Genomic DNA, 25146 nt, shown 5'->3' with positions numbered 1-25146 from the left:
GGAGAATTCCTGGTAGTGGGGGAGAACAGGTGATCTGGCTATGATTTACTGTTAAATACAAGAAGCTCTGGCCCCAACTGACATTAACAGGACTGTGCAGGGATCCACCCATGTGGTGTTCATTGTAAGATCTAAGGGGCCTATTGATTGCAAAGGCCTATGTCAAATTAAGGTTCCATAAATCACAGAAATTCACAAAATGCAAAAATCCTCTTCTATGTATTTCATACTCAGACATCTGGTATCGACAGTACTTCAGGAGTATCTACACAGTAAGAATTTTTGCACTGCCTGACTTTTTGTGTGAGTGTGTGCTTACAATTTAAGAGCTAGTTTGAACAATCCCTTACTCATGTGAGTAAGTACTTGCTATCTAGTTGCACAATTTCGCCCCTAACCGCCTTTTTATTTCCTTGTTTACAAAAGAAATTCCCTGTGCTTAATTACGTTAGCCCTTACTTATCCAAGTGAAGCTGTGAGGCTCACGGGCCTTTGCAGTGAATGGGGTGAGGATGGGTGTGTGGTTGCTTTGTTTTGTGCTCTGTTTGGCCAGAGACATTTTTCTATTGGTTGCTGTTTGTTTGTCACAGATGCATCTTTGCAACACAGCAACTTTTTCAAAAGAATAAAATATAGCATTTGCCAAACTTAAAATGCAGCAACTGCCCAAGATCTGCAACACTGACACGCATGGGATTTCCCTCTTTCTCCTCCCTCCTGCCCCCCAATCTGATATTTGTTGCAGGATTTAAAATGGAAGGATTTTGCTGCTGTTTTAAATTGAGCTACTTACAGACACCGTCATGGAAACAGTCCCTGTCTCTACCCAGCTTAGGGATAGCAATTGCCCCTCTTCCTGTCCTGCCAGGTTCTGTAGTAGGGCTAGTCAAAAAATGTTGAGTGAAAAATTTTCTGGTTGGAAAATAATAAGGTTTTGCTGACATTTACATTTCTGTGAGGAAAACACTGACTTCTGGTGAATTTTCCATGGAAATTGAAATGAACACTCATTCTGGGTTTACATGAATCTCTGTTTGCAGTGTTGTTTTAGCCATGTTGGTTCCAGGATGTGACACACACAAGGTGGGTGAGGTAATACCCTTTTTTTTTTTAAGTGGACCAACTTTTGGAAGAGACGGAGCTCTCTTCATGTCTGGGAAAAGTAATCAGTGTGTGTCAGCTTAGCTGCATACAAGGTGTGACAAATTTAAGCATAAGGGGTTAACACAGGGGTGGCCAACCTGAGCCTGAGAAGGAGCCAGAATTTACCGATGTACATTGCCAAAGAGCCACAGTAATATGTTAGAACCCCCCCCACCCCCGCCATCAGCTCCCCTGTCCCGCTCCCAGCACCTCCTGCCAACTGGCAGCCCTGCTGATCAGTGCGTCCCGCTCCCTCCCCACACCTCCCGATCAGCTGTTTTGTGGGATGCAGGAGGCTCTGGGGGGGAGGTGGAGGAGTGAGGGCACTGCAGGCTCAGGGGAGGGGGCGGGAAGGGGTGGAGTGGGGGCAGGGCCTGTAGCAGAGCTGGGGTTGAGCAGTGAGCACCCCCCGGCACATTGGAAAGTTGGCACCTGTAGCTCCAGCCCCGGAGTCGGTACCTATACAAGGAGCCGCAGATTAACCTCTGAAGAGCCGCATGTGGCTCCAGAGCCAAAGGTTGGCCACCCCTGGGTTAACACATCTCACCTTGTATGCAGCTGTCAGAATGGTAGCCATGTTAGTCTGTAGCAGCAGAAACAACGAGGAGTCCTTGTGGCATCAAAATTGTTGGTCTCTAAGGTGCCACAAGGACTCCTTGTTGTTTTTGTATGCAGCGGTGACGCTCAGATTACTTTTTCCTAGACCTGAAGAAGAGCTCGGTGTAGCTCAAAAGCTTTTTCTTCCATCAAAAGATACGGGTCCAATAAAAGATATTACTTCACCCACCTTGTGTCTCTTGTACCCTATGAATCTGACTGCCTGAGCCACAGCTGTGACTCATGGGAGTTGTAGTTTTGCATCCTCCCCATGGGCCATGCTCTCCTGGCAGGACTAGATATCCGATGATGCCAGGTGGGATGATCCACCAACTTGCTTGCTTCATAAGAATCCCAAGTAAACTTATAGGGGAATAAGCCATACCAGTACAGTATAAAGCAACAGTGTAACCTGGGCAGTTGCACCAATTTATATACCATTACACTGATGTAGAGTGGTACACAAACTATGTTGACATGTCTGGCCTAAGCTCTCTTCAGTGACACCAATGAGAGTTCTACAGGAGTAAGGCTAGCAGAATTTGGCCAGCAGTTTTTCAATTAACCCATCTTTTTGGGGTTAAACAACTGTTTGTACAGGCTTTCAAAATGAAAAGCTTATAAGGTAGATACTAAGCTTCAGAATGACAGGATAGGGTCCTCCCTCCCCCACCCCCCCGCACTTGTCCTCTTCTTGTTCTGCTTGATTGAACCACTGAATCTAATGTGAATTTAATCTGATCAAACTCGGATCTGATTCCTGCTGGTACCCTGTAATTATTGTCCTTTGAGCCTATCATAATGTCTATTGTTTTGCAGTCTCTTCTCAGTTCCACAGCAAATAAGTAGTTATCCTCAAAATCAGGGATATGTGTTCATAGCTGCAAAAACAGAACCCACTTACACCATCTTTTCAGCATCAGATGTCTGCCTCACTGAAAGGTGTCTATGGGGGAGGGGGGAAGCATTTGCAATGGACGTCTCTCCAAATGACTGCATCTGGAATATGACAGGTTTCAGAGTAACAGCCGTGTTAGTCTGTATCCGCAAAAAGAAAAGGAGTACTTGTGGCACCTTAGAGACTAACCAATTTATTTGAGCGTAAGCTTTTGTGAGCTACAGCTCACTTCATCGGATGCATGCAGTGGAAAATACAGAAGATGTTCTTATACATACAAACCATGAAAAAATGGGTGTTTACCACTACAAAAGGTTTTTTCTCCCCCCACCCCACTCTCCTGCTGGTAATAGCTTATCTAAAGTGATCACTCTCCTTACAATGTGTATGATAATCAAGTTGGGCCATTTCCAGCACAAATCCAGGTTTTCTCCCCAGTCCCCCCCCCCCAAACCCACTCTCCTGAATATGATTTTTCTTTTCTTTGAAGCGATTACTGACTACAAGTGGCACTTCAGTCTGAGCAAACTCACTGCAAGCAAAGTGAAAGCAAAAGGAGACAAACTCCTCATTCAATAGCTGTTTGTACATGGAGTGAAAGAAAAATAGAGGTTATTCTGGAATGGAATAGAAAGAGATGCCCTAGTTTTGCTTGGTCAGGTTTTTGTGTAGACCAGACCTGATAGGATCCACTCTTACAGAAGTGAGAACCAGCTTTGCCAGTTTGTTCAATGAGAATCACCACACTGTATTTTTAATCTCTAACTGGGTTTTTTATAAGACATTTTTACACTTGAGAAATTGAAGAAAATGCTGGGGTACATCTTTTGTTTCTCTATGAGAGAGATTAGCTGACGTGGGAGGTTTTCTTTCTCTAGTGTGCAGTAATAATGATCAGTATCACTAAGGTTTCTTTATTAGAGTAGTAACTTCACTTTTTTTCTTTAGGGCCAATAGATTTTTCTTTTCTTAAGCCATACTCTGTTATAAAACATTCCGTCTGTCACTTTTGGGGTCTGATTTTTTTTTTTATATTCATTAGTCTGCTACCCAGCCTTGTGTGTTTTTTTCTTGGCACAGAACTATTGACTATATCTGTATACAGGTAACAGTACAAATATTACTAATTGATTAGTCACCTACATAATTACTTGTTGGACATAACATCTGTGAATGTATCTAGGTCAGTGAGGGTTATTCACGTCTTTAGAACAACTACCTGTAATTTTACCTTACCACCCAAAAGAAGTAGGGAATGACTGTGACACCCACAGGGTTACAGTAGAGTAAAGCTGGTGTGAGATCAGAATCATGCTCCTAGGGTCTACCTCTCATTCTCACAAGTGATGGCTGAATGCTATTTTTGCACCACTGTAATTCCATTACTTTTAACAAAGATGTTTGTGCTTTACATAAGTAGATGTGAAAAAAAGAATCTGGCCCATTGACTTCACTGGGACAACTAATGGGAGTAAGAATCACTCTCAGGGGTAACTGGTTGCATGACTGGCCTTTAGCTCAGACAACAGAAAGTTACCCAAAGCCCAATCCACTGAAGTTAATGGGGTTGTTGCCTCAGCACTGATGCCAGGATTTGGCCCAATGTTATGAAATTTGCTTCAGACCAGTACTTTATTCTGATGTGAGGACAATATAAATGGCCACACCTGCACCCTCAAAAACATTCCCTTCTTCATCATCAGTATTTTTATAGCAGTTTTTCCTGCCCTCCCTTCAGTGTGTCTATAATAAGATAATAAGAAAAGGAGTACTTGTGGCACCTTAGAGTCTCTAAGGTGCCACAAGTACTCCTTTTCTTTTTGCGAATACAGACTAACACGGCTGTTACTCTGAAACCTATAATAAGATAGTATTTTATCATGACAGCCAAAGCCTTAGCTCCCATAAAACCACCCTGAGCTGGTACTATCCTTATTTTATGTTTACTTTGCATAACAATTTGGCAGTTTTTTTAGTTACTCAGTTCTTATCACCCATTCTAGTGGCTAATATGTACTCTTGATAGGTGGCCATAATATGACTTTCTCCCATTGATAGTCCCGAATAGTGATAGCTTAAGGCCCCCCTCTTACAAATACAAACATGATTAACCTTTAAGTACATTGAATGAGGAGCCTTAACATGCATGGGTGACCTGCTGCCTAATTTGTCTTTTCAATTGATGTTCTCAGTCATCATCCTCCCTCATTTCCTAACCTTTTGTTTATTTCTTGTAGCTGTTGTTTCTTGTCATAATCCTAGATTATGAAGGCTTCTTTTTCTGCTTGTTTGTACAGTGCCTAGCACAATAGGCCCCGATGTTTGCTAAGGTCTTTTAAGTGCTATTGTACTATTAAAATAACGGCATGAAAAACATTTCCAAAGGTTTCTACTTCTCCACTGCAGAGGGGAAGGTGGAGGCACCCCCTTCCCTCGGACATTTGGGGAAGGGTGAGGAGTAAAATAGAAAATTTTGTTGCCAAAGCTTTTGGGCTAGAGTGCTTCCAGAAATAAGAGGTAACAAAAGCAGGGGTAAGCAACCTCACCTAATGGAACAGGTCGAAAACCAGCTCCGCCTATGAGAAAAGGAGAACTTGTGGCACCTTAGAGCCTAACAAATTTATTTGAGCATAAGCTTTCGTGAGCTACAGCTCACTTCATCGGATGCATGGATCCGCCTATGGATCTCCAAACACTCTTGCATGGCTTGGGAGAGCCCTCTGGTTTTCCTGAACCTTCCCCCCCCCTTTATTTAGAGGTAAATGTGGAGTCCTGTTGTTGTGAAAGTGGGAAGATGTCAGATGGGGGGCGAGGGGGGGTCCTACCAGGGCCGAGGAGGGATCCTAGGAGGAAGGCTCTGCTAAAGCACATGTTAAAGCAGTGACTCATCCCCTGCTATGAGTAATCACCGCCTAGAACAGCTTGTTTCAGGGCCGGAATATGCGCAGCGTGTCTTGTCACGGGAGCAGAAAGGTTATTGTGACTTAGCTGGGGGGGGCAGTGTTACCGCCTTAGATCCGCAGCCCTCTCTCCCTCCGGGGGGGGGGAGGGGGCACAGCTCTCTGCGGCCAGGCCAGCGCCCCTCCAGGCTTTCCATCAGGTCACCGAGGGACAAACGTTGCCCACCTGCGCTGCGCCCCTGGAGCTGCTGAGAGCCCCAGGCCCCGCTCTTGCTGCCAGGGGAGGGAGGATGGACAGGCCTCGCCTGGCAGCGTGACTTAATTCTGGCTGGGACCGAGGAAATGCCAAGGGGTCCCCCCCCCCCCAGTCCCAGCAGCCCACAGAGGAGAGGCTCCAGGAGCGGGCCCCTGGGCTCCCGGGGAGGCAGCGCGAGGAGAGGGACCTGTCAGCGACGGGGCAGACTCCAGCCCTCACTTCTGAAGGAGGGAGCCGACTTGCTATTGCTAGGGATGGTGTTAGGCGCTGAGCGTCCTGGCTGACCTATTTTCCGTGCGAGTTCCCCACTAGGGCACTGGCGCTTCCAGCTCACCCGGCTGCCCCCCACCCGCCGTGCCCGGGATCCCTGCACCCTCAGCTACCCCCCTACCCGCCCTGCCCGGGATCCCTGCACCCTCAGCTACCCCCCTACCCTCCCTGCCCGGGATCCCTGCACCCTCAGCTACCCCCCTACCCTCCCTGCCCGGGATCCCTGCACCCTCAGCTACCCCCCTACCCTCCCTGCCCGGGATCCCTGCACCCTCAGCTACCCCCCCCACCCGCCGTGCCCGGGATCCCTGCACCCTCAGCTACCCCCCTACCCGCCGTGCCGGGATCCCTGCACCCTCAGCTACCCCCCTACCCGCCCTGCCCGGGATCCCTGCACCCTCAGCTACCCCCCTACCCGCCGTGCCGGGATCCCTGCACCCTCAGCTACCGCCCTACCCGGGATCCCTGCACCTCAGCTACCCCCCTACCCGCCCTACCCGGGATCCCTGCACCCTCAGCTGCCCCCTCCTACCCGCCGTGCCCGGGATCTCTGCCTCCCCAGCTGCCCCCACCCGCCCTTGCCCAGGATCCCTGCCTCCCCAGCTGCCCCCCCTACCCGCCCTGCCCGGGATACCTGCACCCTCAGCTACCCCCCCACCCGCCCTGCCCGGGATCTCTGCACCCTCAGCTACCCCCCTACCCGCCCTACCCGGGATCCCTGCACCTCAGCTACCCCCCTACCCGCCCTACCCGGGATCCCTGCACCTCAGCTACCCCCCTACCCGCCCTACCCGGGATCCCTGCACCCTCAGCTGCCCCCCTACCCGCCGTGGCCGGGATCTCTGCACCCTCAGCTACCCCCCTACCCGCCCTACCCGGGATCCCTGCACCTCAGCTACCCCCCTACCCGCCCTGCCCGGGATACCTGCACCCTCAGCTACCCCCCCACCCGCCCTGCCCGGGATCTCTGCACCCTCAGCTACCCCCCTACCCGCCCTACCCGGGATCCCTGCACCTCAGCTACCCCCCTACCCGGGATCCCTGCACCCTCAGCTGCCCCCCACCCGCCCTGCCCGGGATACCTGCACCCTCAGCTACCCCCCCCACCCGCCCTGCCCGGGATCTCTGCACCCTCAGCTACCCCCCTACCCGCCCTACCCGGGATCCCTGCACCTCAGCTACCCCCCTACCCGCCCTGCCCGGGATCCCTGCACCCTCAGCTGCCCCCCCCCACCCGCCGTGGCCGGGATCTCTGCACCCTCAGCTACCCCCCTACCCGCCCTACCCGGGATCCCTGCACCTCAGCTACCCCCCTACCCGGGATACCTGCACCCTCAGCTACCCCCCCACCCGCCCTGCCCGGGATCTCTGCACCCTCAGCTACCCCCCTACCCGCCCTACCCGGGATCCCTGCACCCTCAGCTACCCCCCCACCCGCCCTGCCCGGGATCCCTGCACCCTCAGCTGCCCCCCCCACCCGCCGTGCCCGGGATCTCTGCACCACCAGCTGCCCCCACCCGCCGTGCCGGGATCCCTGCACCCCCAGCTGCCCCCCACCCGCCCTGCCCGGGATCCCTGCACCCCCACCCGCCCTGCCCGGTCCAGGCACCAGAACTGCTGCACATCCCGCTCCCTGGAGCCGGGGTCCGTGTAAACCCGGCTCCATCCTGCAGCGCCTAGCTCCGCGCAAACCCCTGCGCCCCGCTGCCTCCCGCCCAGAGCCCGGGGCCCCGATCCCGCGGGCCCCGCAGTCCAGGAGCCGCTTTGGGACCTGAATCCGGGCCCGGGCTCGGCTGGCGGGCCGAGCGCGCCCCCGGGGAGCAGAGCCCCAGTTTCCCGGCGCATTCCCGCCATTCCCTCAAGGCGCGCTCCCGGCCCCCGACTCCCAGCAGGCGCGCTCCCGAGGCGCGGCGCGCGCCGGGCGAGCGGCTCCCGCCCCCGAGCTGGGCGGCGCGCGCCCGGCTCGGCAGGCGCGCGCCCGGCTCGGCAGGCGCGCGCCCCGGTGCCAGGGACCGAGGGAGGGGTGGAGGGAGCGCGCCGGTGCAATGCCAGGGGGACGGGCTAAGCCCGCCGCCGAGTTACACAACCGGCCAGGGCAGCTCGCCCTGCAAATGTGAGTTTCCCCGAGTCAGCCCGGCTCGGGGCAGCCCGCCTCAGCCCAGCCCTGGCCGAGCCCCTGCCCCCTGCTCTGGCTGCGGCGGTGGCTGGAAGAGACTCGCGTGACATGTTCCCTCTGGGCAGGGGCACCGGGTGGCTTGTGGTGACCCTGGAGGCGGGGAGAGCGCCTGGCATGGCATTGAGCCCCCCTGCCCCTGGCAACGCATCCTCCTCCTAGACGGGGTAGGTACAGGGCGAGCTGGGGCGGGGGGCGGGGGGGCTCCTGGCATTGCGGGGCGCAGGGCGGGGGGGTTGCTCTGCAGGGGTAGCCGGAGAGCGAGGGAGATGCCGGTGCCAGACACTCATCCCCTTCCCTAGAGGTGTGTGTGTCACAGGAGTTTCTGCAGGATGGAGGGAATTAGATCAGCCTGGCGGCCAGATTCCTGCTACCTTCGGGCCTGTGCTCCGCTGAGAACACCTCCAAGGCACCCCCCAAGACAATCGTTCCCTTCGAATCAGGACTTTTCGGAGCACCAATCCTGCTTAAACTCCTGCTGAAGCTGGGCACCTTCAGTCAGCCCACAATTAGCTTTCAAACATGTACGTTTCAGCCATAAATTAAACTCTTATTTAAAAAATATAAAAATCCACAGAGTGAAAATGAGAGAACCACACCGGGCATGGAGTCGAGTTTTTGTGAATCAGAGAATATATATATATATTTTTTAAGTCATTCTGGTAGTTTTAAGCTTAAATTTGGCAGCCATGGAAGCAGCAGAGGAGACTCATAACTTACCTGTGGACGGTTTTGGGGTGAAAGTGAGTGACCGTATGAGTTCCAAATGCCAGGCATAGTTGGAATGACAGTGTGTCATGGTGCTGCGAAATCATTGGAGGGAAATAATAAAAGAGCAAGGTTTATGTTATGTTTTGTTTGTTTTAGTGAAAGGAAAATTGATCTGCTCTAGGATTTCTTTCTATTTTGAATTTCTATAATTCTGTGAATCTGGTAGTAGTAACATGCAGCAGGAAGAAAAATTAAAAGCCAAGTCATGTTCCTATATATAGAATCTAGAATCCAGGTTAAAAAGTTACTCCTCCCAACATAGATATTGTGCTTTTTGGTTTTGCAAACTGTTTACATTAAAAGCAAGGGAATGTGAAGATCCAAGTATGTTTGAGAATGATGACACCTAGATGTATTGTTTCTAATAATTGAAATTGTAAAGAGATTGCTCTGGATGGTTTATATTTGAAACACATTTTGAAGCTGAGGTTATGTGACTCACATGGTGTCATACCTATTTTATAGAACATTTGCCCTTTGTAAAATTCCACAATCCTGTGTAGAATTGGAGCCACTGCACTTCCAGCTTTGCCAGTCATCTGAACAGTCTTCAAGGTAGATCCCTCATAAGTAGATTTAAGAGCAATCCCATAGTCCGATATGGGGGCAGAACTGACACTTAAATTGAAGAAGGCTTTATTCTGATGGCAGTTGTATTCCTGAGCTGGGGAGTAACCCCAGAAATTATATGGCTGAAGTCAAAGCCATTAAAAATTTACCATCCTTTATCAATTTACCAGGGTGTGGTTATTTATTACCCTGAATTTTTATTTTGTCTTGGGCAGTGAAAGCAGAGGTATTGATCTAATTAATGAGATGAGATGTTCTATTTGTGTAGATGGTGAAATGTCAAGAGACACTTCATTTCTTAAACAAAAACTACTGAGTCACCTGTGCTCTCCTCCCCTAATTTCACTGGATTGTACCTACTGATACCTGGAACTTTGGTATAGCAACGTGCCTTATGTTGGATACTGTTAATGATAAGTAGGACTTATTCTTTGTAGAGTCATACAAACACTAGGTAATAGTCTTGCTGGTAAATCCACATTTCTAGGTTATACTGTAGAGACCGTTTCAAATACTGAAGAGCCTGAAATGGAATTTTTGTGCGTAGATTATTGTAAATTGTATGCTTTTTTTAAAAACACAAACTACAGATCAGAGTACTTTGCAGTAGTTACTTGATCAGTAAAATCAGTTTGGGCTCTGTGTACATGAGAAGAAGAGGCATTTTATAGGTACACAGCACCCTGTGGACTAATATGCAGTAATAATGATAACACTATGGACTTCTTATCAGACCAGGCTCTGACAAATATAGTAAACTGTAAAGAGGAGAAAAGTATTCATCACCAGTAAAAGAGACGTAATGCTAATGGTTATTAAAGAAAAACCAGTTAAGGTAAAACGAGCCTCCATTAGAATGATATTGATGTGAATCTTTCATATCTCTCCGGTTAACTCTGTTTACAGTTGAAGCTCTGAAAACTGCTAGGAGTTGAAACCATGGAAAATATATAAAGGATCAGAAGAATTTATTGGTTGTTCTGTTTGTTTTACTTATTAAAATATATCAGTTTGATTGATTTTAGTTAGTATAAAGTTAATATGGCTTTTGAGTCTAAAGTGAGTTAGTGTAAGTGAGTAAAGCTGGTGAGACATTCTGAAAATAATTGAAATTTCACTGAAAAATGTTAAAAAATATGTGCCGGATTCTTTTCCTATTTTCCAAGCAGCTCTATATATGACTGTGTAAAATGATTTTACCAGTTTAAGACTCATATTGAGCGTCCACATATTCAAAAGCAGCTCAGGGTTAAAGATTACTTTTGGCATGTGAGTAGTCCATAATAAAAATCGCATGGTATTGGTAGCAAAATCAAGCAGCAGAGATATTGTTATTAAATCCAGCTTCTTCTCAGAAGTGGCAACAAGAATTTGGTAGCAATGCTTTACTATTCAGACTTCAGGCTTGCATACACACACACAAGTTGTACTGCTTTAACCAAACTGGTATAGTTAAAGCAGCGCACCCTCCCTAGTGTGGACTCACTTAGACCGGTATAAAAATACTTATACCCATACAGCTTATTCCTATATGGAGGGCCCTACCAAATTCTCGGCCATGAAAAATGCATCACGGACCGTGAAATCTGCCCCCCTCCCCCGTGAAAACTGGCCTTTTGTGTGCTTTTACCCTATACTATACAGATTTCACGAGGGAGACCAGCGTTTCTCAAATTGGGGATCCTGACCCAAAAAGGAGTTGCAAGGGGGGTCACAAGGTTATTTTGGGGGGTTGTGGTGTTGCCACCCTTACTTCTGCGCTGCCTTCAGAGCTGGGTGGCCGGAGACCGGCAGCTGTTGTTCAGGCACCCAGCTCTGAAGGCGGCACCCTGCCAGCAGCAGCGCAGAAGTAAGGATAGCTGTGCCGCAACCCTCCCCCCCCCATAACCTTGTGACCTCCCCCACAACTCCTTTTTGGGTCAGGACCCCTACAATTATAACACTGTGAAATGTCAGATTTAAGTAGCTGAAATCATGAAATTTACAATTTTTAACATCCTATGACCGTGAAATTGACCAGTACGGACCATGAATTTGGTAGGGCCTTATCTATATGGGATGAGGAATAAGCTATACCTGTGTAAGGCACCTTTATCCTGCATCTATGCTAAGAGTTGTACTGGTATGACTCTTTCAATTAAAAAAAATTACCCCATAGCCAAAATAGCTATACCAATACAAAATTGTGTAGACCAGGCTTAAGTAGTGTGTCGCGTGTTATTGAAATGATATACCGCTAGATCATTCTACTTCCAAACATCTGGTAAGTCAGTAATGCAGAAATTCACTGACATTTATTCCCTGTGACCTGATGAGACCATTCTTACATCCCTATTCATCTGACACACATTAGGTCAAATTCTGCTGTTTTACATATGTAACCTCACTAAAGTACCATTGAACCAAATTCTGCTCTCATTTTCATTGCTGTGACCTCAGTGATTTCAACTGGATTGCGGTGTATAAATGAGAGCAAAATTCGATCCAGGGAACTCAGTTGTGCCTTTAAGGCCCAAGTCCGTGTCGGTGATGGTGCAGAGATACACCTCCCGAGGGAGAGGTCTGTGAGGTATGTGCCTCAGAGAGGTGCAGTGTTACCCAATGCACCCCAGCATGCAGGGGGAGCACAACCATAACTCTTCCCCATCGGGCTAATATTTATACCACCTTCATCACCATAACATCTGAGCACCTTGAGGGGGCGCAGCATACACTCCTGTCTGTGGCCAGCTGTCAGGGTGATGCTGTCCATTTCAGATGAGTGCAAGGATTCAAGTTGTGGCTGGCCCCTGTTTAGGGCAAAAAGGTGATAGGCTCCCTGTATCCTGCACTTTGGATGAAATGCACGTCCATGCAGTGGGCCCACACAATGCCTATTTACCACTTAAATCCCACATCAACCCTGGTTTTTAGTGGGTTGTCCCTCTGCACAGACATGGTTCACTTGCCGTGCATCCACACAGCCCACTCCACAGAAGTACGTGGAATTGCATCGACTGGCATGCAGTTCATAACAGAATTTGACCTACTTTATTTCTCATTCCAGAGCTTCGGCCTTGTCTATGCACAGAAGTTGCACCAGTTCAACTTCAGTCAGTTTTTAAACTGAGGTAATTTAACTGGTCCAACTCTTATTTGCATTTAAAAGTGGCTTATTTGGGTTTAGTTCAAACTTATTCCTAAGTGGCTTAAATGAAAGCAGAATAACCCACTATTACACTGAAATGAAAATGTGCACTGGTTTAACAAAATTGGTTTAAAAATCACACCTGTATTGTAATGATGCAACTTTGTCATGTAGACAAGCCCTTCTACAGAGCCTGAAATAAGGTGTGGATGAGAAGCAAAATGTAGTATTAACAAAATACAGTGTAACTATTAAAAGGTCCTCAGGAGACTGAACATGATTCATAATATAGTGCAAAGATGGTAAATCGTGGCACTAGATTTAAAGTTACCCCTGCTCCCATTCAGATCCAACCATGTTAGCAGACCTCTTGTGGATTGTATGTAGGGACCTATAGAAGTATTAGAAGATTGCCAGCTGCAAATTATAAATTATCATTCTTCACAGGAACAGTTTTGACATAGGAATATTGAATGCGTAACGTAAGTCATGTTCCACTAGAAAAAAGAAAGCCGCCTGGATGAGCCTGAAGCAGCGTTTGCAAACTTGATAAATTCTCTATTCAAAGAGATTCAAATATTGGAAAATGGCAGCACAGATGAGGATAATCCTGAGATAGTAAAAGAAGAAGTATGTTAACCAAACCCCAATGAGTTGTTAAAGTGCAATTTTGCCAACACAATTTTATTTAATTTTGTAGGCGCTTCTATGGTGCACATCACTGCAGTAACTGAATGTCTCATTAATATTTGTGATATAAAACACTGCCAAACATCTTCCCTATGCGGGGGCTTGAAGGATTGGTAATGACAGTAGATTACTGGTTTGAATCCAACCACAGTCACGCACTGTCCAAAGTCATTGCTATAGGATGGCTGTTTAGTGAAGTATATGTAATGAATCCAGTTCCTAGTGAACTGGTGTCACCAGCATATAAACTGCCCTTAAAAACAGTGCTCATTGGTCATCTCTACACACAGGGCAAAAACTGAACAGCCTTCTTGTGTGCTCTCTCTACTGAAGGTCTAAATACTCCAAAACCATCACTCAGTGACTTTTCACAAGCTTTAAATTCATATGGAATTTTATACTCAATGCCTAGAGCTTCAGATTGTAAGTAATATCTGTATTTGTATTTATAGTCTGCATCTGACTGTCGTCTAGCTCTAGTTAGGCACCAGACTGCGATTTAGGAGATCTGTTTCCAGCTCCGCTACAGATTCCTTGTGTGACCTTGGGCAAGTCACGTAAACTCTCTGTGCCTCAGTCCCCCCAGCTGTAAAATGGGAATAGTAATCCTTCCCCATATCACAAGGGTGTTGTGAAAATACATTCATTAATATATGTGAGGTGCTCTGATGAATGCTCTGTGTGTGTGTGTGTGTGTGTGTGTGTGTGTGTGTGTGTGTGTGTGTGTAATTTTGTTTACAAACAGTCTGAGTTCAGTCAGGGTTTCAAGTATGTAGCAATGTAAGGAATCATATCCACAAAAATGCTGATCTTCTCCCTTGTTGCACCTGCTCTGCCTGTAACACACACACACACACACACACACACACACACACACACACACTTAAATTAAATTAATAAGGTTTATTTGTGCTGAACATTTTCTGGGACCTGCCCACTGTAATCTCACCTTAAATCATGGCAGTATTATTGCACCTTGCTTTAGGATAATAAAGTTTCAACCATAAATAATACATTCAAGTGTAAACCATTAAAAAAAAGTAGATAGCAGCACATACTGCCTTTGACTGTTCTGTGGGTGTCTGAGAGAGAGCATGATAAATACACAATGGATTTTAAAATTAATTCAGATTAACTAGAGCAGGGGAGAGGGATGGAATCCTGGCCCCATAGAAGTCAATAGGAAAAAGCCCATTGACTTATTTCGGACCAAAATTTCACTCAGATATAAAGACACATACTGGAATCATCTGAACTAGTAACAGCTTCACTAAAAAGTCCCTTTGAAGCATCACTTAGTTTTAGTCTCTTGAAGAATACAGAGTAAACCCACTGCAAGTCAGTTTTTATTATGGGGGGAGGGTGTTGTGTGATTGGTCCAGTGTTTGCTTGCCAGCAAACGTAGTAATTAAGGAGGTCATAATAATTAAGGAGGATCACACCCCATGTTTAGGAAGTATAGGGCTAAACCTGTTTAGCCTGTCTCTGATTCTAATATACAATAATGTGATTTACAGTAGATTAAAAATTCACTCTGATCAAGCTGTTTTGAATCAAATCGTACACAGTTAGGGGGTTCAACATAAAACTAAAGAAGACTTCAGCCCTCTTTTTTGCCTTTTCTGTACACATTACAGTTTAATATGCATGGTATATTTGTGGTTGCCACTGACGAACTGGAATCAGGGCTATTTTTTCATTCCCCTTCTAATAGTAAGTGGATAGTAGGGGATAGTAAGTGGTGTTAGTGAAACAAACCAAAACAGGATTTCTGCTATCCCTAAACAGATATATTTCATATTTAATCTTACTTATTGCAGAGGGTTGAGTTTTATTGTTTGAGAAGACACTGAGTCAACATAACCAGTGACTTGTTTTTATTGTCTATCAGTCAGAGTGATAACCTTTGGCAATGGCCTCCCAGCATTATTAGACTTTATGTTTGCATAGGGGGCATATTCACCCTTGGGAGTCATTCCTGGGACAGGCGGTTCCTGTTGTCATTGATGCTGCTGCGGTTAAGTACCTTGCCCTATAAGGGCTGTCTCAACAACTCTTGGAACTTGGGTTATCAGAAGCAAGATCTTCTGAAATCTTCCTCCTGGGTCCCATTAGGCTTGAGCTAAAACCTTCAGCTGAGGGACCCCATTGCTTGGGGCAATTTGCAGAACTCAGTGTCAGCTCCTCCTTTCCTTGGTTAAAACATGGGATAAACCTCTTGCATGGTAAGAATCTCAAAAACCAACAACTTCAGAATGGGACAGGGAGCATGATTTTGCAAGAACCTGAGCAATCTCCCCTTCAACTTGGTGGTAGAGCAGTCTTGGGCTTCACTGGGAGCAGAATCAGGTCTCAGGTGTAATGAAGTAATGTTTAAATTGACCCCTAAGCCATTTAGAAATTAGAAATGGGTCTGAACCAGAACTCTGTATATCAGAGACCCCCAACCTTTGGGGGAAGTTCATATTCATATCCAAATCTGGATCCAGACTCCCCTGTTTGGGCCCATTCGCCATGGAAAATGCAGTGAGAGTTTAAAATGATCTACAGTCATGTTTGTTGTTTGTTTTTGTAGCAGTCTCTAGTGAACAGGAGTGTAGAATCGAAGTTGTCACTTGAGGGACAGAAGAAGACTAGCACAAAGGGGACAGCCTCTCTGGTCTGGTTCTTTTGAATGGAAAGATTTGAATATATGTGTGATCCAGCTGAAATAGTGTCTGAGCTGAAAGCTGTCCTCCGATGAAGTCTCTAATGTGCTCATATGCTTGATCCCACAATGAGTGAAGTTTTATAAGTATAAAATGTCTTTTTATTTCAAAAGCTGTAGTGTTTGTGGAAACTGCTGTGGGATTTTCTAACATAGTCCTGTTGATTTATTTAACTGAAGAATTATCAGCGAGTAGATCATTAATTTTGCATAGAAGGCAAGAATCTGATGAAGCAATATTATGATGTATTGAAGCCCCGAAGAGATACGAATTTTCCAGTTAACCTCTGTTGGATTGTTGCTGAAGTCTCCCCTTTGGTGAACCAGGGCTGTCCTTTTTAGTGCTTACCATTCAGACATTTTAAGGTAGATTTTCTTTGTTCTTATGTGATTTACAGATTCACAAGGAACTTTGTAACAAATGTTTGTTTCATGTCATACACTAATGGATGCAGATGTTTGTACTTGATTCTTTGACCTTGAAGTAAATATTGCAGTGATCAGACATATTTTCAAATGGACATTGCCAAAAGACTTATTTTAAATGATCCAATATTGTCAAAACTTTCAAAACATTGCATTGTATTAGATGTGCAGTAGTAGTAAAACCCGTAAGACAAATATTTTGTTTTTGTCTTTCGCAGGTAGGGTGACCAGATGTCTCGATTTTATAGGGACAGTCCCGATTTTTGGGTCTTTTTCTTATATAGGCTCCTATTACCTACCACCCCCGTCCTGATTTTTCACATTTGCTGTCTTGTCACCCTATTCACATCCCTGGCACAGTGTTTAGAAAGTCTAGGGATGAAATCCTGACCCTATTGAAATCAACAGGAGCTTTGCCATTACAAGGATTTCATGGCTCTGTATAATAATGTGGAGAGCTTGGAATAATTATTGCAATAATTACCCCTTTACAAAAAAAAAAAAAAAGAAAAGAGTATGTTTTACTTGTATATTCTTGCAATATAGTTACTGTGGAAAAGAGGATTTGGAGGAATTAAATCAGCTTAGCTAAATGTTAGATTTATCTTTAAAATTTCCAACAGGTCACTGAAATTGAACATTTGACCATAAAATAGTTGTTTTTGAGCAAAACATTGAATTTATTTTTGTGCATTTCCTGACATCAGTTTCAGATTTTCTTAGGCATCATCTCAGTTGACATTAATGCCTGATTCTGCTTCTAGCCTGGCAAAATTCCTAGTGGCTTTGATAGAATAGCATTGAGTCCCTGATTTGGGAATTTTGTTGGCACATAGCCCCACTAAGAGAAAAAATGGCATCACGTGCTTCGCTCTTAAAGAACAGGGGTTCTTAAACTGTGGGTCGGGACCCCAAAGTGGATCGCGACCTCCTTTTAATGAGGTCGCCAGGGCTGGTGTTAGACTTGCTGGGGCCTGTGGCTGAAGCTGAAGCCTGAGCCCTACCACCTGGGGACGAAGCCAAAGCCCAAGGGCTTCAGCCCTGGGCAGTGGGGCTCAGGTTACATGCTACCTGCTCGGGGCTGAAGCCCTTGGGCTTGGGCTTTGGCGCCCCCCTCCCGTGCCTGGGGCAGTGGGGCTTGGGCATTTGGCCCCCAACCTGGGGCAGCAAGCTCAGGCTTCGATCCCCACTCCTGGGGTCGTGTAGTAATTTTTGTTGACAGAAGGGGGTCGCGGTGCAATGAAGTTTGAGAACCGCTGCTCTAGAAGAGAAGTGTTGTTATTCTACAAAAAGGAAGCAAACATCTGCAAGATATTAAAACTTTTGACATTGGCAGAAAAAGAATTCTCAAATTGTGGGCCAAATTCTGCTCTATGTTCCCTGCCAGTCCCACTGAGCCCTAGCTTATAAGGTTAAATAAATTAATTGACTGATTGTACCGTATTTAACCTGTATATGCAGTACACTCAAATTGCAATCCAGGATATCATCACCAGAAATGGATATTCTCTCATTGCCTTAAAGAATGACTGCTTCTAAACCATATTAACATGCCTGTCTGGACTGGATATGGATCAGAGTAGTCTTAAATAATTTTCAGAATGATTGTGTAATACTTAATCAGTTATTTCCTAAGGGAAATGTGTTTGATTGCATGAATAACTGTAAATATTTCATTCAGCAATTCTAATACTACAGTAAAGATAAACAATCCACTGAGATTGAAGGGAGCCAGTTACTTGTTCTGTGCATTATTTCATATTCACTTTAATGTTCGTGTCAAAATGAGGGGTTTTGATGCTCTTTGGTTTTCTCCTTTTGTGACTGCACTAATCGTAACCAAGGGGACCACTTTAAATAAACATTAACACAGTTTAATGCTGATGAGAGTTGCCAGATTGAGAGTGTTTAAACTGCAGCCCTCTGTTTATCCATAGAGAAGGTACAGCCTGGGAAGCGTAGTGCAAATTTCCCTACTCTGCCCAGTGTGCCTTAGCCTTAACATGGGGCTTCAGACTGTTTCTAACTGGGAGACAAACCCATTCATTCCTTGGCCTCTCTGCTGGGATGCCAGGCTTTTGGGACGTGGACATCTGTCCACTAGAAACTGGACCGACACTCATTTCAGACAGGCCACCAAATAGTTGGCATTCTTTCTTTTTAAGACACGAGCCATATATGAATGATAGATGAGGACCCTGTTTTGCTTTGGCGTGTGCTTTGATCTACTCAGCTGTTCATGTAATTTAAAAACCAAAAAGTGTAATGTTACTTTCATGTTAAATTGGGCAGGGTGAAATCCTGGCCCTGCTGAAGGCAATGAGAGTTTTGATTTCAGTGGGGTCACCGTTTCACCTGTCCTGATTCAACATTCTCCTCCCAGAATGTGGTCCACATCCTAGGAAAACAACATTTGAAGTTCACCTGCAATTTGTGAGAGACATGCTCAAAAACGTTAGAGAAAACGGGAAGAGGGAGGAACAGGTTATAAGTACAAATTACTTTCTCCTCTCCAACACTGTGTGTGAAGTCTTGAAGAAACTGGGACTGTTATTTAAAGGTCACAGAGATTTTTAACTACTACTGCTGGCTCCATGTTACCATGCAGATTATCCTCAGAGATCTCATTGATTTGACAGAATTATGGGGTCACATTTTCACAGAAATGAACTCTTTTTGAACCATTTTTGAAGTGCATTCCTACCCACCATCTGGCTGGAATGTAGATCTCCTCTACCTACCTAGTTTTACTGAGTTCTTCAGTGCCTCATTTTACACTGTCTCAGGACAAAACCTGGTTCCATATGGTTGCTGTTTGGTTGGAAACTCTCCTTTAAGTGAAAACTGGTGCCGTTGGTTGTTCATGTCCAGCTCATCTGTGAGTGTGGGACTCCTGTACCTTCAAACGTGGGATCTGGCTGTAAAACTGCAGTGTCATGCAGTCAATTAGGCCTTTGCTAGCATTAGTGATCTTCTTGGGGGGAAGGGTTTATTTCAATTTTTGGTTTCAGAGTAGCAGTCTTGTTAGTCTGTATCCACAAAAAGAACAGGAGTACTTGTGGCACTTTAGAGACTAACAAATTTATTAGAGCATAAGCTTTCGTGGGCTACAGCCCACTTCATCAGATCCATAGAATGGAACATATAGTAAGAAGATATATATATATACATACAGAGAAGGTGGAAGTTGCCATACAAACTGTAAGAGGCTAATTAATTAAGATGAGCTATTAGTAGGAGAAAAAATCTTTTGTAGTGATAATCAAGATGGCCCATTTATACAGTTGACAAGAAGGTGTGAGGATACTTAACATAGGGAAATAGATTCAATATGTGTAATGACCCAGCCACTCCCAGTCTCTATTCAAATCAAAGTTAATGGTATCTAATTTGCATATTAATTCAAGCTCAGCAGTTTCTCATTGGAGTCTGTTTTTGAAGCTTTTCTGTTGCAAAATTGCCACCCTTAAGTCTTTTACTGAGTAGCCAGAGAGGTTGAAGTGTTCTCCTACCGGTTTTTGAATGTTATGATTCCTGATGTCATATTTGTGTCCATTTATTCTTTTGCATAGAGACTGTCCGGTTTGGCCAATGTACATGGCAGAGGGGCATTGCTGGCACATGATGGCATATATCACATTGGTAGATGTGCAGGTGAACGAGCCCCTGATGGCGTGGCTAATGTGATTAGGCCCTATGTTGGTGTCACTTGAATACATATGTGGACAGAGTTGGCATTGGGCTTTGTTGCAAGGATAGGTTCCTGGGTTAGTGTTTTTGTTGTGTGGTGTGTGGTTGCTGGAGAGTATTTGCTTCAGGTTGGGGGGCTGTCTGTAAGCGAGGATTAGTCTGTCTCCCAAGATCTGTGAGAGTGAGGGATCATTTTTCAGGCTAGGTTGTAAATCTTTGATGATGCGCTGGAGAGGTTTTAGTTGGGGGCTGAAGGTGACAGCTAGTGGCGTTCTGTTATTTTCTTTGTTGGGCCTCTCCTGTAGTAGGTGACTTCTGGGTACTCTTCTGGCTCTGTCAATCTGTTTTTTCACTTCAGCAGGTGTGTATTGTAGTTTTAAGAATGCTTGTTAGAGATCTTGTAGATGCCCCAATCTTACCAGATTTCTTCCACGCACACCAATAAAGCTCTCCCACTGCTTGCTGAGCTATACTCATCCCTTCCACCATCCCCTGACAAATCCTCAAATATCATGCAGATATTTAGCATGTGCCCTTTTTTTTACTTCCTAAGTGAATGCACTGGCAGAGACAACAGTTTTTAGGACATGACAGTGAAAGCATTAGGAACAATACTGTGCCTACTTTCTTATTTCCCTGTGCATACGTGCTGGTGGGAACTGCCTCTTTGTGGCCACAATAGTGTAGAAAGTATGTGTGTCATATTCAGACAGAGCAACATCCAGCAGCTCCCATTCCTTGAGCACTCAGACCCCAAGTTCAGTGGGAAGGGGGTGTTTGCAATTACAGGAGTGATCTGGGAAGCAGAGAGCCTTCCAAACCCCCCATGCACATTGTAGAGCCAAGCTCTGTAGCATCCATTTCCGGGGAAGAGCGTTAGGGGGTTTCTGGCCTGACGGGGGGAATAGCAGAGGGGATGGCCAATAACTCTTCAGGGTCAAAACTTTGCTCTGGAGGGGTGCATTGGGCCACAGCCATTTATAGCACATTGCTGGGCTGGTACTCAATGCTCAGGGTCTAACCGATCACCATATTTGGGGTCAGGAAGGAATCATAGAATCATAGAATATCAGGGTTGGAAGGGACCCCAGAAGGTCATCTAGTCCAACCCCCTGCTCAAAGCAGGACCAATTCCCAGTTAAATCATCCCAGCCAGGGCTTTGTCAAGCCTGACCTTAAAAACCTCTAAGGAAGGAGATTCTACCACCTCCCTAGGTAGGAATTTTCCTCTGAGTCAGATTGGCCTTCCTCTGCAGCATGTGGCACGGGTCACTTGCAGGTTTAAACTAGTGTAAAATTGTGGATTCTCTGTAGCTTGAAATCTTTAACCATGATTTGAGGAATTCAGTAACTCAGCCAGAGGTTAGGGGCCTATTACGGGAGTGGGTGGGTGAGGTTCTGTGGCCTGCAATGTGCAAGCGGTCAGACTAGCTGATAATGATGGTCCCTTCTGAGCTTAAAGTCTATGTGTCTATGAGACATATCACCAGGGTAGTGGGGAATAATTCCCCTCTCTCTTAGCCCCCATGTAGTTTTCTATCCCAAGCCTTTTTTTACTTAGGCTTTGTATGGGTGGGGCACATATTTTCCAGCCTTATACAGTTAAAAAAAATCAGAATCCCAATTGTGAAATTGACGTTCTGTGTGTGCTGAGTCATATATTTTGGTTATCTGAGATAATTATCCATCTAGCCATTGCAAATGAACTGTGGGGGGCAGGAGGGAGATGTGTGTGCATAACTTAAACAAGGCGGATTAAGGCCTTGGGTATTTGTATGTAATACTTACGACAATAGCGACCTCCTACGAAAGAGCTACAATGGATGGACGTGTCACTAGCTTCAAAAAGTTCCAAATGGTCAACACAACAAAGTCGCAGAGATATTAAGACATAGAAATGTTGATCTTTATCTTCACTTTCCACTTTCTGAAAAAAAGTTTGGCTTTCTCCCTTGCGTTCTAACAAATCCACATTGTATTTCCAGTATAGACTTGGGTTATTTTGTAGAATGCTGCAAGTTATTACATTTAACAATTTTAAAATTCTAAGGTTTTGAACACAAATGGCCGTCTCTATGAAGGTTAGTTGCAAACTGGTATGTTTAAACAAAGAATTCTTTAATGCAGTGGTACAAAAAAACAAACTGTGCATCAGAAGTTAGGGTACTTTTTTTAGAAAGAAACCTATCAACATTAGCAGGTCCAAGTATATAAGTGGCAGCAATTCATCTTGCAGAATTTTGTAAGCTTCACTGGGTCAAATCTATCCCTGAGGTAACTTCAGTGGACTTACATCAGGGATGGATTTGAGCCAACATCTCTTTCGGTTCTTGAGTCTTCTAGAATTATGTGACCCACATATTACAGATGAGTATTATTTTGTCCAAGATGTATTCACTTACTATATTTATCATATGTCTTATTCATAGTAAACAAGAGAAGACATCTGCGGAGAAGGTCTGGTAGCCACAGAAAAATATTTTTCATCATACTCACTAACTTGTATCATTATTAACTGTTCTGGGCTCAAAGTGCTGTTCTCCAAGGAAGTTGAAAACACAGGCATATATTTTAGCCTTGGGACTCCTTGCAATCATACAATATATTTATAATGCAGTGGAAGTAAAAAATCTGTTTCATGTGGCTGTGGATGGAAAATTGCCACTTTATGACAACTGCAGGCAATTATGGAAATTCTGAGTAAGGGGGATGAGTTTTCTTACAAAAATGCTCCAGTCCGATGCTTAATCATACATTTGAAACAAGTGGGCTTGGAATTTATGAAAAATGTTTACTTATTCAGATGTAAGGCACAGGCCAAGAAATAACTTGATGGAGTTAGTCAAGTTTGAATAGAAGCAGCAGTAAATAGAATCAAGTGAATGAGAACCACTGTAACTAGAAAAACATCTCACGCTTGCAGTTGTGGTGCTCCATCCTGTGAGATGCCGACATCCTCAGCTCCCCTTGTTTGAGGGTACTCAGCAGATTGCAGCATCGGGACCACAATTTCCATAACTCAACTCTGTTTCCGTCTTAAATCCTTCTCTTCTCTTGTGACAGAATAGTTGAATTTTTTTATGTCTCCTCCTCCTTGAAAGGATCTTCACACGTACAGGGAAATGTTGAGGTTTTTTCTTAGCTTTAAGATTGCAGCATCGGGACCACAATTTCCATAACTCAACTCTGTTTCCGTCTTAAATCCTTCTCTTCTCTTGTGACAGAATAGTTGAATTTTTTTATGTCTCCTCCTCCTTGAAAGGATCTTCACACGTACAGGGAAATGTTGAGGTTTTTTCTTAGCTTTAAGATTGCAGCGAAGGCAGCACTAAGGTCAGTGGGGCATGAACATGAGCTCTGCTGGAGAACAGATGTGAGCAGATCATTTAAGGATTGCAGCAGTAGCTCTCAGAGCCAAAGAAGGATAAGGCAAATTTTGAAATGTCAGAGCTTTATTTAAATTCTTTTTGATTTATATGCACATTATACCTGGAATGGAGATGTAATGCTCCAGAGTCAAACATACCAAGGAGATAGAGAAGTTGCTTATACTTGAACTAGGGAGCATAAAGCCAAATCTATAGAGTGAGGTCAGTTAGCTTAGCTGCTGTGAGTCCTTTGATATTCATTTAATGGCTAAGTAGATAAAATTCAGAGTCTCACATGCGAGCGTACTTAGAGTTTTAATGACCAAAGCTCTTTATAATTCTCCCACAGCTCTTTCTCCCAGGGCAGGTGAACAGCTCTGCAGCACACAGTACTGTTCCGCCTGGGTTCCACACCCCTCCTGAGCTTGATTTCTCATTTACTGTAGCTGTGAACCAGAGATTCTGATTTCCATTCTGTTTAGAGGGAGGGCTGAGCTGTGGAGTGCTAAATATGAGAGCCCCAAAATTCCAGTGGCATTTGGATTTGTGGTTCAGGCTTAAGTCAAGAAGTTTAGATCTGAATCAGGAGCTGAACTTCCTTCAGGGTCCGAGAGGGTTTCATCAATCATGTGTCTGGTTTAGGCCCATCCTGTTGCGATGCTGTTGCCTTTTCAGAATAGCTTCCTGATGTTGCTCTGAGTTTCAGAAAGTCCAGCGTGGTGACACACTGAGTGAGCACTCAAAATCGGACCACTTCCCTGAAAATTTTCAGTAACTACTCTCTATGCTGGGTTTCCTTCTCAATTAAAAGCAGTTGTTTACAGGGATATATGTTTAAGGAACATTCATGTCTATGGTATACTATCTGAAGAAAGCTTGTTTTAGGAGAGGCAGGATTATCTGAGGATGTGGGTTCAATCCTGAACACAGAAAGGAGGTCCTGGTGATGTCAAAGAACTATGACGTGATCGGAATAACAGAGACTTGGTGGGATAACTCACATGACTGGAGTACTGTCATGGATGGTTATAAACTGTTCAGGAAGGACAGGCAGGGCAGAAAAGGTGGGGGAGTAGCACTGTATGTAAGGGAGCAGTATGACTGCTCAGAGCTCCGGTACGAAACTGCAGAAAAACCTGAGTGTCTCTGGATTAAGTTTAGAAGTGTGTGCAACAAGAGTGATGTAGTGGTGGGAGTCTGCTATAGACCACCGGACCAGGGGGATGAGGTAGATGAGGCTTTCTTCCGGCAGCTCACGGAAGCTACTGGATCGCATGCCCTGATTCTCATGGGTGACTTTAATTTTCCTGATATCTGCTGGGAGAGCAATACAGCGGTGCATAGACAATCCAGGAAGTTTTTGGAAAGCGTAGGGGACAATTTCCTGGCGCAAGTGCTAGAGGAGCCAACTAGGGGGGGCGCTTTTCTTGACCTGCTGCTCACAAACCGGGTAGAATTAGTGGGGGAAGCAAAAGTGGATGGGAATCTGGGAGGCAGTGACCATGAGTTGGTTGAGTTCAGGATCCTGACACAGGGAAGAAAGGTAAGCAGCACGATACG

The 25146-nt window shown here is 45.4% G+C and overlaps 1 protein-coding gene across 2 annotated transcripts in view; it reads left to right on the top strand.

Moving 5' to 3' along the window:
- The window catches only part of PASD1 (PAS domain containing repressor 1), a 163746-nt gene that overhangs the window by 68183 nt on the left and 70417 nt on the right, over positions 1-25146 (top strand). The window contains exon 1 of one of the 2 annotated variants that reach the window (XM_048864439.2): positions 8101-8404. The exons of the other annotated variant lie outside the window; for it this stretch is intronic. The gene's annotated coding sequence lies outside the window, so the exon portion shown is untranslated. Of the gene's footprint in view, positions 1-8100; positions 8405-25146 lie in introns of those variants that run through there. 2 annotated transcript variants of the gene reach the window in all.

This window comes from Caretta caretta, chromosome 9 (genome assembly GCF_965140235.1).
Source record: "Caretta caretta isolate rCarCar2 chromosome 9, rCarCar1.hap1, whole genome shotgun sequence".
NCBI lineage: Eukaryota > Metazoa > Chordata > Testudines > Cheloniidae > Caretta > Caretta caretta.
Note: the sequence above shows the minus strand (reverse complement) of the source record. Positions and strands in the feature narration are given on the sequence as shown.